The 12,206-nt window shown below is 49.4% G+C and overlaps 1 protein-coding gene across 3 annotated transcripts in view; it reads right to left on the bottom strand.

Moving 5' to 3' along the window:
* The window catches only part of SAP30BP (SAP30 binding protein), a 36,930-nt gene that overhangs the window by 14,900 nt on the left and 9,824 nt on the right, over window positions 1-12,206 (bottom strand). The window lies entirely within an intron of this gene.

Below are 12,206 nucleotides of genomic sequence, written 5' to 3' on the forward strand. Positions count from 1 at the left end.
GCCTGGGCAGGGTGGGGAGGAAGGCCGACCCTTGATTCCACTGCCCCCAATGTCCAACGGCAACAACATACCTGTCTTCCCCGTCTCTGGGGAAACCTGGCCCCTCACACACGCTCAGATCAGGGGCCTCAAGTGCACGATATGCTAATGATCACAGTGGCAGAAACTGCGCTCGGGGGAAGCTATTGGACCTCATTTCTTTTCTCTTTGGTTGGTGGGGGAGGAGGTGTCTAAGACAGTAACGACTCTGGAACAAAATGGGCACATGGAGTCAGCAGCAGGGCTCTGGGTACTTCACTTCCGGGAAGAAATGTTACAGCAAGTTAACATTTCAGAAAGGAAGATGCCAGAAGCCCTCCCATGCAATGGCTCTGTGCTAAGAATGGTAGTTCTTAGCCCCCTTCCCCAAAAAGTCTCTCCTGATTCTGGGAAAGGCCCAAACCCCCTCGCTCTTCTGAACACTGCAGCTATTCATTCGACCGAAACAGGCATAGCGTCCAGGCCAGGCTGCTTAGCAACCTGTCTCCTCCAGCTACTCGCCCCCTGCCAGTCAGGTGGGCAAAGAGGAGGCAGGCCTGAGCTAGGGAACAGAAGGGTTGGGAGGCCGCCTGGAAGACTGCCATGCCGAATTCAGGTTGGTCATCAATCAGCTGCTCTACAGAGAGTGCCCGTCTCCAGGGGCCCCACAACAATCCCTTTGTAGCAGTGACTCCGGAGGAACCAATGTTAAAAGAGTGTGGCAGCAACAAAACGTGGGGCTGTAAAAGGTCCTTAAATTTTCCCTCTAGGGGACAGCTTTCTGGGTACTAATTGTGGGAAAACATCAATTGGGTACATCCTACCTCCCCTCCGCGGCCAGTTGGCTGGTCATCCAAGGACTGACCGTTAACTATTCAAAGGCTCCCTGGGGGCTCCTTCCCAAAGCACCGCAGGGCGCCAGCCCCTCAGCCAGCCCGGCCCGAGGAAGGAGGCACGATATCCACATGGGAATGCTACCGGGGCCACTCCAGAGGCACAGGAAGTTAGTCACCAAACATGAAGTGTCTCTTGTAAGAGGAAAATACTTGTTTACCCGAAGGCTCCTTGGGCAGGGTGAAAGGCTGTCAGCCACTGCGCCTCCTAAAGCTTGTGCCCCCAGCAATGGGAGGGACGGGGATTCCCACGTTTCACAAGGTTCTTTCTCAGGGAGAAAACCAAAGATGGAGCAAAGTCACCAGCGGGGAGGCATCCCTTCATCTCTCAGACTTTCCTTTTCTGGCTTAGTTCCTCATTCCTCAAATCGATCATTTTACACAAATACAAGAAGGAATAAAGTTGATAGTGGGTTTCCACTTGCTAACTAGTCTAGTCTTTTGCTTTTTTAATGTTACAACACGCATGTGCGCATGCACACACATACACGGATGGGGTGTGTCCAGAGTGTACCTGGAGCCCCATGGAGCTATGGGCTCTTACTCAATCCCAAACTCAACATCCCCAGGGACAACCCCCTCCCTCCCCGCAGTGGAATTCAGCCCCATGATCCCTCCAAACAAAGTGCCAACCTATGAACCATCGATCTAACTCAAGTGCAAGATTCTCTGGCCTTAAGAGAATCAAGTTTATAAAGTGACAACATAAATGAGCCACCATAGACTGGAAGCCATGTAGTTCTGCACAAAGTTCTCCTGGAAAGACTTCGGAAACTGGTTGTTCAGATCCCTCCTCCATGTCACAGACACTGGTGGGACTCCTAAGGCCCCGGACGATGAGACCACGGGAATCTGTGCCTCCTGGTGGCCACATCTTGTTAGGCTTTAGAATATAATTCTTCTTTCCTCAGACACAAATAAGCTGGGTTGTGAGCCTGCTGAGCTCCCGGACACGTGTCACTGTGCAAAGGTGCCCCCAAAGAAGAAAGCCAACAAGCCAGGTTCTTCTGGATCCTAAAGCAGTTTAACCCCACATCCTGCCCTGAGCATGAGAAGGAGGCTTGATTAAGTTCCACAATAAAGGGCCTGGAGCCACAGTCTCACGGGTTCTTCAAAGGGGGATGATTCCAGGACTTCAAACAATGCTGAAGGAAGGTCAGCAAGGAAGGAGAGTTGGGGTGTCTGGTGAGACCACGGAGGATGGCTGTCAAATACCCCAAAGACGCATAAATTTCAGGACCATTTACGCTCAACTGTCCATTGAAGCAAGTTTCATCCAATCAAAGCAGCCTCCGGGGGAAGACAGGACTGAGGGCAGAGGGTGGTCCACACTTGAGATGAAGACCCAGAGAGGCACGCTCCTACCAGACATGCCTCAGATACCAGGAATTCAGTACAAAACGAACCAAACACCCATGCTAGTTACCCTGGCAGCCAGCCAAGAAAACCATTTGATGAAGCACTTAAGACAGAGCCAAGGAGAGAGATGGAAGGTCCACATTATTAAACTGCCAGCCGTTCAAGACAGCAGTTTTAAAAAATTGGCTATAGGTTCTCACTGTGCCCTTAAGGAGGCAGGAAGGAACAGTTAGGATATAAGTAAAAAGCAACAAGAAACCACTGTTCCTTTTCTTGCCCCAAAGCGGTGTTTTGGAACGCACAGGGGGTGCCTGTCTTGACTTGTATGAATCCAACCCTCTGGCCTCCAGGTGGATATTCCCAGTTGGTTTAAGTCATGAACTCAGCCAGATCTATGCACCAGACTGTAGTCTGAGTCAGCTGGGAGGCATGGAACCCACAGCCCAGAGACCTGGACAGACCTGTATACAGGAGAGCTTGGCCCCCAGACTCAGCAGGCCGAGAGGTTTCCCCCCAGTTCACTAGGCAGGCAAAAACAAAGCATCTCACCTAGCAGCTCCTGGGAAAAAAGGCCAGGTAAACACTTCAGCGCTCCAGTTCAAGTCCAATTAAGACAAAAAGAAAAATGAAACAAAACGCACAGCTTCTGAAGAAGCCAAGTGAGACCACGGGAAAGGCACGAAAGGAGGGCTGAGCTGGTCAAAGAAACAAATGCTGAGGCAAGGCCTCACCTCCCGACTGTCCACACCCATCCAGCCTCCCCAGGCTTCACCTGAGCCTAAAGCCTCACTAGGGCGCAGGACATGAAGTGGCCTTGACCGGCCAGGGATGGCCCCGAAGAACAATGATCTGAAACTGCCAATTTTGGTTCCTTAATCAATTATGTCTGAGACCTGTAAGAACGCAGCAGCCACAACAGGGGCCTCGTTCTCAGGGACTGTAGAGTCTGGAATGTGGTTCCCCTGCAGAGAATACAAAAAAGTCCAGCCATCCAGAAACTATGACTGGAGCAGAGGAAGGAAGTAGAAACAATATGGCTCCATGACACGGGATAAGCTGCCATTTGAGCTGGGAGGATTTGCTCAGCAGAGAAGTACCAGATCCTGGTAGAGAGAATGGAGGTTTATTTACAGCCAACAACACTTTGTCAATCCTTCCCGAGCCAGCCCCACAAAGCACGCTCAAAGGTCCAGCGTCCAACTGGAGACAAAGCAATGCGGCCTCCAGCAGCTGGATTCTGCCAAATCTAAATGTTGCTTTTTTTGCCCCAGCTTTGGAAGCATCAGGCACAGAGGAAGTACTCTGAACAGAGGGCAGAGGGCATTCTCTCCGTGCTGCTGGGGGAAGAACGCTACGGACTACATTTTCTGATAGATGATGTAATCCTACATCTTAAAAGCAGGTGGCAGCTGGGGAGACAGATTAATAAAACAACGCCTTCTAAATCTTCTCTCCTCTCAGACCTGGCACTTCCCAAGTAGTTATTAAGTCTTAGTGAGATCTCACTTAAGTGAGACTCCTCACTGGGGCGCCTGGGTGGTTCAGTCAGTTAAGTCTGACTCTTGATTTCGGGTTAGGTCATGATCTCATGGTTCACGAGTTCGAGCCCCGTGTCAGGCTCTGCACTCTTAGTGCAGAGCCTGCTTGGGAACCTCTCTCCTTCCTTCTCTTTCTCTGCCTCTCTCTGTCTCAGAATAAATAAAACTTAAAAAAAAAGTTTCCTTACTGTGGCCTGAGGCCCTGGGAGACTCCCAACAGGCCCTTTCAGCCTCCTCCTCCTCCTAGCACAGAGCCGGAGCAGGGCCCAGGTAAAGGCCCTCCCTGGAACACCTCCTCCCCACTGTTGCTGAAAGTAAGCCCTATTCAGACCTCAGTCCTCGGCTCAAGGAAGCCTTTATCTGCCCCACCCGCACCGGGCCAATGAGGACCTTGCTCTATTCTGGGCTCTTACTCACTGTCTTAGTTATCACTGTGTCCCTATCACCTGCAGGTTAATGCCCTGCCCACAACAGGTGCTCAAACACTGATGAAACGTGCGTGTGCGCGCGTGCGCACACACACACACAATGTACAAAGACACACTCTCCTTTCTAAGTGGCCAGTGGTCCATTTTTCAGCCCAGGTTACGTGTTCCACAGCCACTTCAGCTGCAGCGCTGTCCCCCTAGACTCCAGTGAGGCCCCCAGTCAGCTCCAACGTGCAACTCAATGTCGGAAAGGGAGGCAGCAGGACAGGAACTAAGAAGGGGCCAGACGTGTGATACAAGGCTAATGACAGGCAGAAGGAAGAAGGTGGTGGGGGCATCAATACTGAATTAAAAAACCCTTAAACCTAGCTTGTCGCTCCCAATCCTGAAACAAAAGACAGAATTACTGTAGAGTTAGTCCGTTTATTTGTTCCACAAATAATCGACTGAGCCTTTATTACGTATCAGGCAACGGGCCAAACACTGGGGATACGATGTGAACACAACCCGATCTTGGGGAGAAATCCTGGGTGTTCCGCTAAGTACTTCAACGAAACATCACTTCACTGTCACCACAGCCCCATGAAGTGTGAGTGGACAACGCTGCGGCTTCAGATATGACTAGTGGGCCCAGGAAGCCCCCCTGACGGCATCAAACTGACACACGCGTGGGAGTCAGCTCAGGTGCCGAGAAAGCAGCAACGCTGGAACTTTTGTCAAAACACCTCCAAGCTGCAGGAAAAAAAGTTACTGTGGTTTGACAGACAAGGGTGGGGCGTGCTGAGGGCTGTCAGTAATCCCCAGGCTCAGCAGAAGTCACCGAGCCCCACGCTGCAAGGAGATAGCCCTCCATGGCACGGATGCCCAGCGTCCGTGCCCTGTTTTACCCCCCACCCCACACAGGGGAGCCTTCGAGAAAGCCGGTCGCCAGCACGTTTCCTTTAGGTGTATCCTGTTGGCCAGGACTGGGTCACTGACACGGCACACTGCCTACCTGGGGATGGAGACACTCAATTTATCAGAAAAATGGGCGCAAGTTGGTGGGGTCACTTTGGGTCCAACAGACTCACCTTCACCCCCAGCTCACCGATGGGAAAGACTCAGTTCCCCAAGCAGAGGTTTCTACAGGAAAGGGTGAAAGAGGCACCCGCTCAGACAAATGAAGCCAGCCCTAGAACTGGCCTCGTAGACTGAAGAAAAGAGGGAACGGTTTCTTCTGAAACATCGAGCTCAACAAAGCCGACACTGCTGTGTGGTGCGACGCTCTGCCACGTGGAACCAACCAGACTTCGATGTCAACGCAAGGCTCTGGCCAGCAGCCATCTCCAAAGGGGAGCCTTTGTTATCTGACTATCCCAAGTGTAATCTCACATTTGAGTCAAGACGTGAAGATTCTGGGTTTGTTGAAAGTTGCAGAAGATATTCAGAGAGGGCCATTCCATTCCTCTCTTAACACCTAGGGTGTCTGGGTAGGCTTGTGCTTAGGTACAGAGGTCATCTCACATCAAGACTTTGAATTAAGCCTTCAGTGGTGGGCCAGGGTGCACTTTTTTCTGAAAGGTTTCCCACAAAAACAGTGTCTCTGTGCTTCAGGTTGTTATCTGGGGGCAGGGGTGGGAGGACTTGGAGCCAGCCAAGACAAAGGGAAACAGCTCTGTGAGGCTGGGGACAGAAAAGTGAAGTCTTTGTGACACATAACACGGCCACCAAATCACAACGGCACTATCCTGCTTGAGAGGTCAGCCACCAAACTGAGGTGTGAGATTAAGATATAAGGCAAAAGTTACTGAGATATCAGAAAGCCAGGAGATTAGAAATGCAAACTGGTCTCCATCCACACACTGGCAGGAACAGGAATGAACCATCTACGGGGCTAAAAGGAAAGCCAGTATCTTTCAGGCACTGCTTAGAAAAAATGTACCTAACTCCAAAGTTAGGAATGCAAATGAGCAAAATTCTACTGAACACTGAACCCAGAAATTGCACAGCAGTATTTCAGGAGACAAGGATCAGAACACAGAAGGAAGGTGGGAAGTGCTGGATCCCGAAGGGCGGGCAGCTTGCTTTCTGCATCAGAGAATTTTTCAAAAAGATAAATCTTGACTAGGGAAGGAGGCACCCAGCCACACCTTGGTTAGTAATCCATGGCATGTGGGCCCGAAGGGGAGAACGATGTTGGGGCTTGCATGGCCGAAGGCGGGCCGACCGGGCATGCGCAGGCCCCGGCTGCAGAACCACAAGGAGCGGGGTGAGGCTGCTGGGAGTCTGATCCTCAGGTGACTAGGAGCGAGTGCAGTCAAGAGGGCCCTGCTGGCAGTTCGGTGGAGCCGAGAGGGGAGGGCAGAGGGAGACTAATGGCCGTTCCCCTCTGCCGGAGATCACTTGCAGCGATTCCCTTTCTACCAGGCCTTCTTTGGAAGGCAGCTCGACACAGGACCTAGCCTGGAATTCTTTCAGTCTGGACAACAAAAGAGCTACTTCCATAGCGTGCACCCTCCTCCTCTCCCAACCTCAGTCGTGTCTGCTTCTTATATCAGGTCACCACTTAGAACCACAGACCCCGGCTGGGAGCGTGTACTGGGGGGTGTTCTCCTCAGCATGGAAATTCTGTTGTCTCCCACCTGTGCAAGGGCGACCCTAGCCTGATTAAAGAAGGCCATTTGGCCATTCATCGGGATGAGAACGAGGAAACGTGAAATGTTAAGAAGGCTTGAGCATTCTCAGCAGTTCAAAGGTCACATTACAACTTCCAGCAAGAAGAGTGGATGGCTCCCAATCCAGCAATGGTCAAGGGCCATTTCCTTCTCTGGTCCTGGGTGAGTCATGCTGTAACTTTTTTTTCTAATCAGCACTCAAAAGCATTATGGGGTACATATGGGAGGCAGCACACGGGAGAAGGTAGGATAACAAAACCAAGATGGAGGGACCAAGTACACATTCTCGCTCACACACCCTAAACAACAGAACTCACTAAAAACTAACATACGTTATCCAAATCTCTCAGTAACCTCACGAGGCAGATGTTATTATTCCCATCTTACAGATGACTAAACCGAGGCAAAGCACAACAAAGCAGCTTCTTGCCCAGGAAGTGGCAATGCTGGGACCCAAACCCAAGCCTGTCTGACTCTAAAGCCTAGTCATAACTGCTTCCCAACTTCTGATCTCCTTCTCGACTAAGAGGCGGCAGATAATGACAGTTTCTAGGAAGCCTCTGGTTCAACCACCGGGGAAGCCAACATCAAAGACCAAGAAGGAAAAATACCTCTTCAGGGATGACTCTGTAGCAGGTCACAGGGCAAACGAAGTGTTAAGCTCTCAACTTAAGGGGAAGACAGCCAGAAGTTATTACCTTTTAACTATAACGATCAGGGCCGACAGCTCCAGAGGCCCTACTGCTCCGGTGAGTAATGTCTGAGTTGATCTGAATGGAACAACTGGTCCTGAAAACTTAATCATACAACCAAGTGGGTGCCACCACCCTTGTCCGTAGCCTAGGGACTTCCTGGGTGCTGACAGAAGGAATGTTACCAAATCCTGACTACCACTAAGCCCTCATCCTGTACTGGGTGAACAATCGTGATGACTGTAATGGGAACTCATTATTCCTTCTGACCCACGTAAAGAGCACGGCATGTATTCCGTCCACCAGAGTCTAACTGGAAAGAAACCGCTTACATGGTATTTTATTCGATAGTAGCTACAAATACTTTTATTGCTACTGTAATGTACTAAGTCTGGTTTTATTCTATCTAGCTCCACGGGAATTGATGTGAAAAAGTGTGCTGATGGGGTGCCTGGGTGGCTCAGTCAGTTGAATGTCCAACTTTTGATATTGGATCGGGTTGTGATCTCAGTCGTGAAATCAAGCCCTACGTCAGGCTCCGCGTGGGGCCTGCTTGGGATCCTCTCTGCTCCTCCCCTGCTCGTGCTCTCTCAAAATAAATAAGTAAACATAAAAAAAAAAAAAGTGTAGGGGTGCCTGGGTGGCTCAGTCGGTTAAGCTACCGACTTTGGCTCAGATCATGATCTCGTGGTTCTTGAGTTCGAGCCCTGCATCGGGCTCTGTGCTAACAGCTCAGAGAATGGAGCCTGCTTCGGATTCTCTCTCTGCCCCTCACCCACTCACACTCTGTCTCTCTCTTGCTCTCCCTCTCAGAAGTAAATAAGCTTAAAAAAAAAAAGAGTGTTTTAATGACTGGTCTCACTTCTAGAAAAAAAGTTGGTGGATTGCAACCTTTCCTTACTATTCCCGTTTAAAGGTATTTAGAAAATTACAAAAAAACAAAAACTTTTTTCTTGTAGCAGTTTCACTGAGATATAACTCACATCCCACACAATTTTTAAGTGGTTAGCTTTTTTAAAAAAGGTTTTTTAAAAAAATATTTATTTTTGAGAGAGAAAGCATGCGCACATGAGCAGGGGAGGGGCAGAGAGAGGGAGACAGAAGATCTGAAGCTAGCTCCACGCTGTGAGCGCATAGCCCCATGGGGGCTCAAACTTACAAACTGACTGTGAGATCATGACCTGAGCTAAAATCAAGAGTCAGCAGCTTAACTGACTGAGCCATCTAGGTGACCCTTTAAGTGTTTAGTTGTTTTTTTTTTTTTTTTAATTTTCAAAGTATGTATGTATGTATGTATGTATTCATTTGGGAGAGACAGAGACAGCACAAGTAGGGGAGAGGCAGAGACAGAGAGGAAGAGAGAATCTCAAGCAAGCTCCAAGCTGTCAGCACAGAGCCTGACATAGGGCTCGAACCCACGGAACCATGAGATCATGACCTGAGCTGAACTGTGAGTTGGACGCTCAACCACCTGAGCCACGCAGGCACCCCTAAGTGTTTAGCTTTTAATTTTTCAGTTATGTCCTGCTATTATAATTACTCAGACTGTAACAACACAGAAAACATTTAATATTCAGATAGAAACACATGTACGCTATCATACGGACAAACAAAAAGATGGAAGAAGGAAAATGGGACACCTGTTAGAGGACTGTGGAATTAGATGATATTTTTTTCAAAATTTTCAATTCTTGCTATTATAATAATTTGACAATAAAATCAAAACAAACCCCTGATAAGGTAACCACCAGAAAAACAGTACCATGCAATTCTTTCCAAGTCAAAGAACTCTAAGAAAAAGCCCAAGTTTATGCTCTAACAGATAACCTTCGGTGTACCATCCTGAAAAATAATTCTCAGTGGACCATTCCACAAGTGTGGGTTCTCCCAGAGCTCACCCAGCAAAGGCGCACGATGACCCACGCGTGAAGGCTACAAAGGGACTCGTGGATCGTTTACCACACCATACAACCCGCCCCTCTGGGTGTCCTTCATGATGAACAGAACCCTATGCTGCTTGCTTATGAAAAGCCTGAGCATCTCCCTCTCTGATTTCAAAGTCCCGGAGGTAGAGTGAACACGCTCAAAGCCCAAATGGGAAAACGTGTGCTGCGGCAGTCCTGAAGAAGCTGGCACGTGTCCCAGAGCCTCTTTCCTTACACGGTTGATACAGAGAATCGAGGGTTTCAACCGGAAGTGCTGCCCACGTGCAACTGCCGGCAGGCTCCTGAAAGTTCTCCGAAAAAAATCAGTGGTCTGTAACGGATTCGTCGGAAACAAGCTCCCTGGGCAGTTTTCAGTCAGCAGGCGTAGCATTCTGAAACTTGCAAAGATCAGTAACAATGTTGGGTAGGGGGAGAGGCTGGAGAGGAGAAGCAGCGGGAGATTACGGAGTCATTTCTACCCCAAAGCAGATCCTTCCTCTAGACTGCAAGCCAATTAATAACACTTGGCGACTGAGACACTTGACCTTCTTAAAGGAATTCAAGTGTGTTATGTACAGTCACCAAAGGTGAGACCCACTTACTTGGCCGAGCCAAGGTCTCTGGGGAGGGTAAGTGAGGACTCATCAAGTCCCTCTGCTCTGGAACTCAGAGACGATCTACCAACACAGTCCCTAAACTGCCATCAGGGCACCCCCAGGGAGCTACAGCAAATTCACAAAGGTGCACACAACATGAAATTTCAAGGAAAACACAGCATTACTCAACATCTATCAGATACCACACAAATTCATGTGGATTTTTTCAAGTGGCTATCAAATTCTGAGGATTGTCGTGTTGATTCTTTAGAGCTAATTGTTAGGTATTTCTTTTGGCCTATGAGTTCGTTCGTTCTTTTTTTTTAAAGATTTTTTTATAAGTAATCTCTACACCCAACATGGGGCTTGAACTCATAAACCGGAGATCAAGAATCACACGCTCCACTGACTGAGCCAGCGGGGCACCCCTGGCCTAGGAGTTCTGTGAAAAATTCCTGAGACGCCAAGGGTGCTACGAACTGAGAAAATGTGGCAACTTCTGACATACAGGATGAGGACATCTGACCCGACTCAGTTTTGCCAAAAAGGCCAAGGAGTGCCAACAACTGCATTTTAGATTGTGAAAAACACGGCCTTATGCATCCTTTCTTGTAGCTATCACATCACCTGGTAAAGCGGGCATCAGAGATGAGCCGAGGGCAGCCGAAGCTATGTGCCTGTGGTCTCACAGCTGGAGGGAAGCCAAGCCTGTGCTCGACCCAGGTCTTCTGGGTCCAAGTCCACTAGCCTGGCTCGAAGGTGTGAACTCACATTTCTGCACTAATTTCGGGGTCCAAGAATCTTAAAAATGTTTTGTCTTAACTAGGATTATGCATGCACATCTTTTAAAAAATGCCGGAACCATTTCTCCCCCACCCGATGCCACCTTCTTGACCCAGAGAGGCTATTTTGTTTTGACAGATGTTTGCTCTTTGGGCCAAGAGGATTCCTTCCCTGGGTCAAAGCTGGGACTGCAACACCTCAGGGAGGCCGGCATTCCCACCCCACATAGCGAAGCCAGCCCTCCCAGTTAGCTGGCAACGGGCCGCTCCAGCTTTCCCGTGCCAGGTCATCAATGCCCGTGTTTGTTTTCAAAGGAAGGGTGTGTTAGAGACAGTAAGCCAGTGGAAATACCTTCATCCACAGGAACTGTGGGAGTGGGGAAAAAAATAAACAAGGGAAAACGTTCCAGGGCAACCGAGGTAGAACACAGACAAAGGAGAGTGGGAAAAGGAAGCCCATATGCCAAGGGCAAACAGATGGAGGAAACACTTAAGCCATCTGGCACCCCTGTCCCTGCATTAAAGAGCTGAACAGAGGTCTGCCACTTCCGCTCTTTTTCTAGGACAGCAGTGCCACCTTCTGTTGAGTAGTCAGATCTGAGTCGGGCTGAGTCGGGTTGCTTACTGAGGAGGTAAGACCAGAAAATTGAAGTTAGAGGAAAAGACATGACGGAACAGAAGTGTCGAAGCATTCTGCCTCCCGTGGAATGCTCAGCCACATTCTTTTCTCTAGTTAAGGGCAAACTCAGCCACCCAGAGCTCAATCCCTCCTCCTCAGGTGGATGGATCAGGACCAAAGGCTCTCTCTAGAGGTGGGTCTGGAGTTATCATTTCTTTTCTTCTTTAAGTAGGCTTTACACCCAGCACAGAGCCCAACACGGGGCTTGAACTCATGATCCTGAGATCAAGACCTGAGCTGAGATCAAGAGCTGGATGCTTACCTGAGACTGAGCCACCCAGGCACCCCGGGAGTTATCACTTCTTACTCAACCCCCCAAAAATTTGTCTTGAAAAAGGTCCAGAAACAGGGAGCTCACTACCTTAAAAAGCAGCTCAGCCCACGTTTGGTCAGAGATAACAAAAAGTTCTTCGTTATGCGAAGACAAACGCGGTCCCTGTAATTCTTCTGTATGTTGCTTCAAGTTCAGCACGTGGCTTCCACCTCCCCTCCCTCTAGCAGACCTCCAAACAACAGATAACACTGCAGGCTCCTCCCTGGTTGCCTCTCCCAGCTCCTAAACCTTTCATGTGATGTGGTTTCCAGTCCCTTCACCTTCATGATTGCTCTCCTCTGAGTGCATTCCAGTTTCCAAATGTGGAA

Source organism: Lynx rufus, unplaced genomic scaffold, assembly GCF_022079265.1.
Source record: "Lynx rufus isolate CCGP_SWC_20201006 ecotype Redwood Valley unplaced genomic scaffold, mLynRuf1.p SCAF_18, whole genome shotgun sequence".
Taxonomy (NCBI): Eukaryota; Metazoa; Chordata; class Mammalia; order Carnivora; family Felidae; genus Lynx; species Lynx rufus.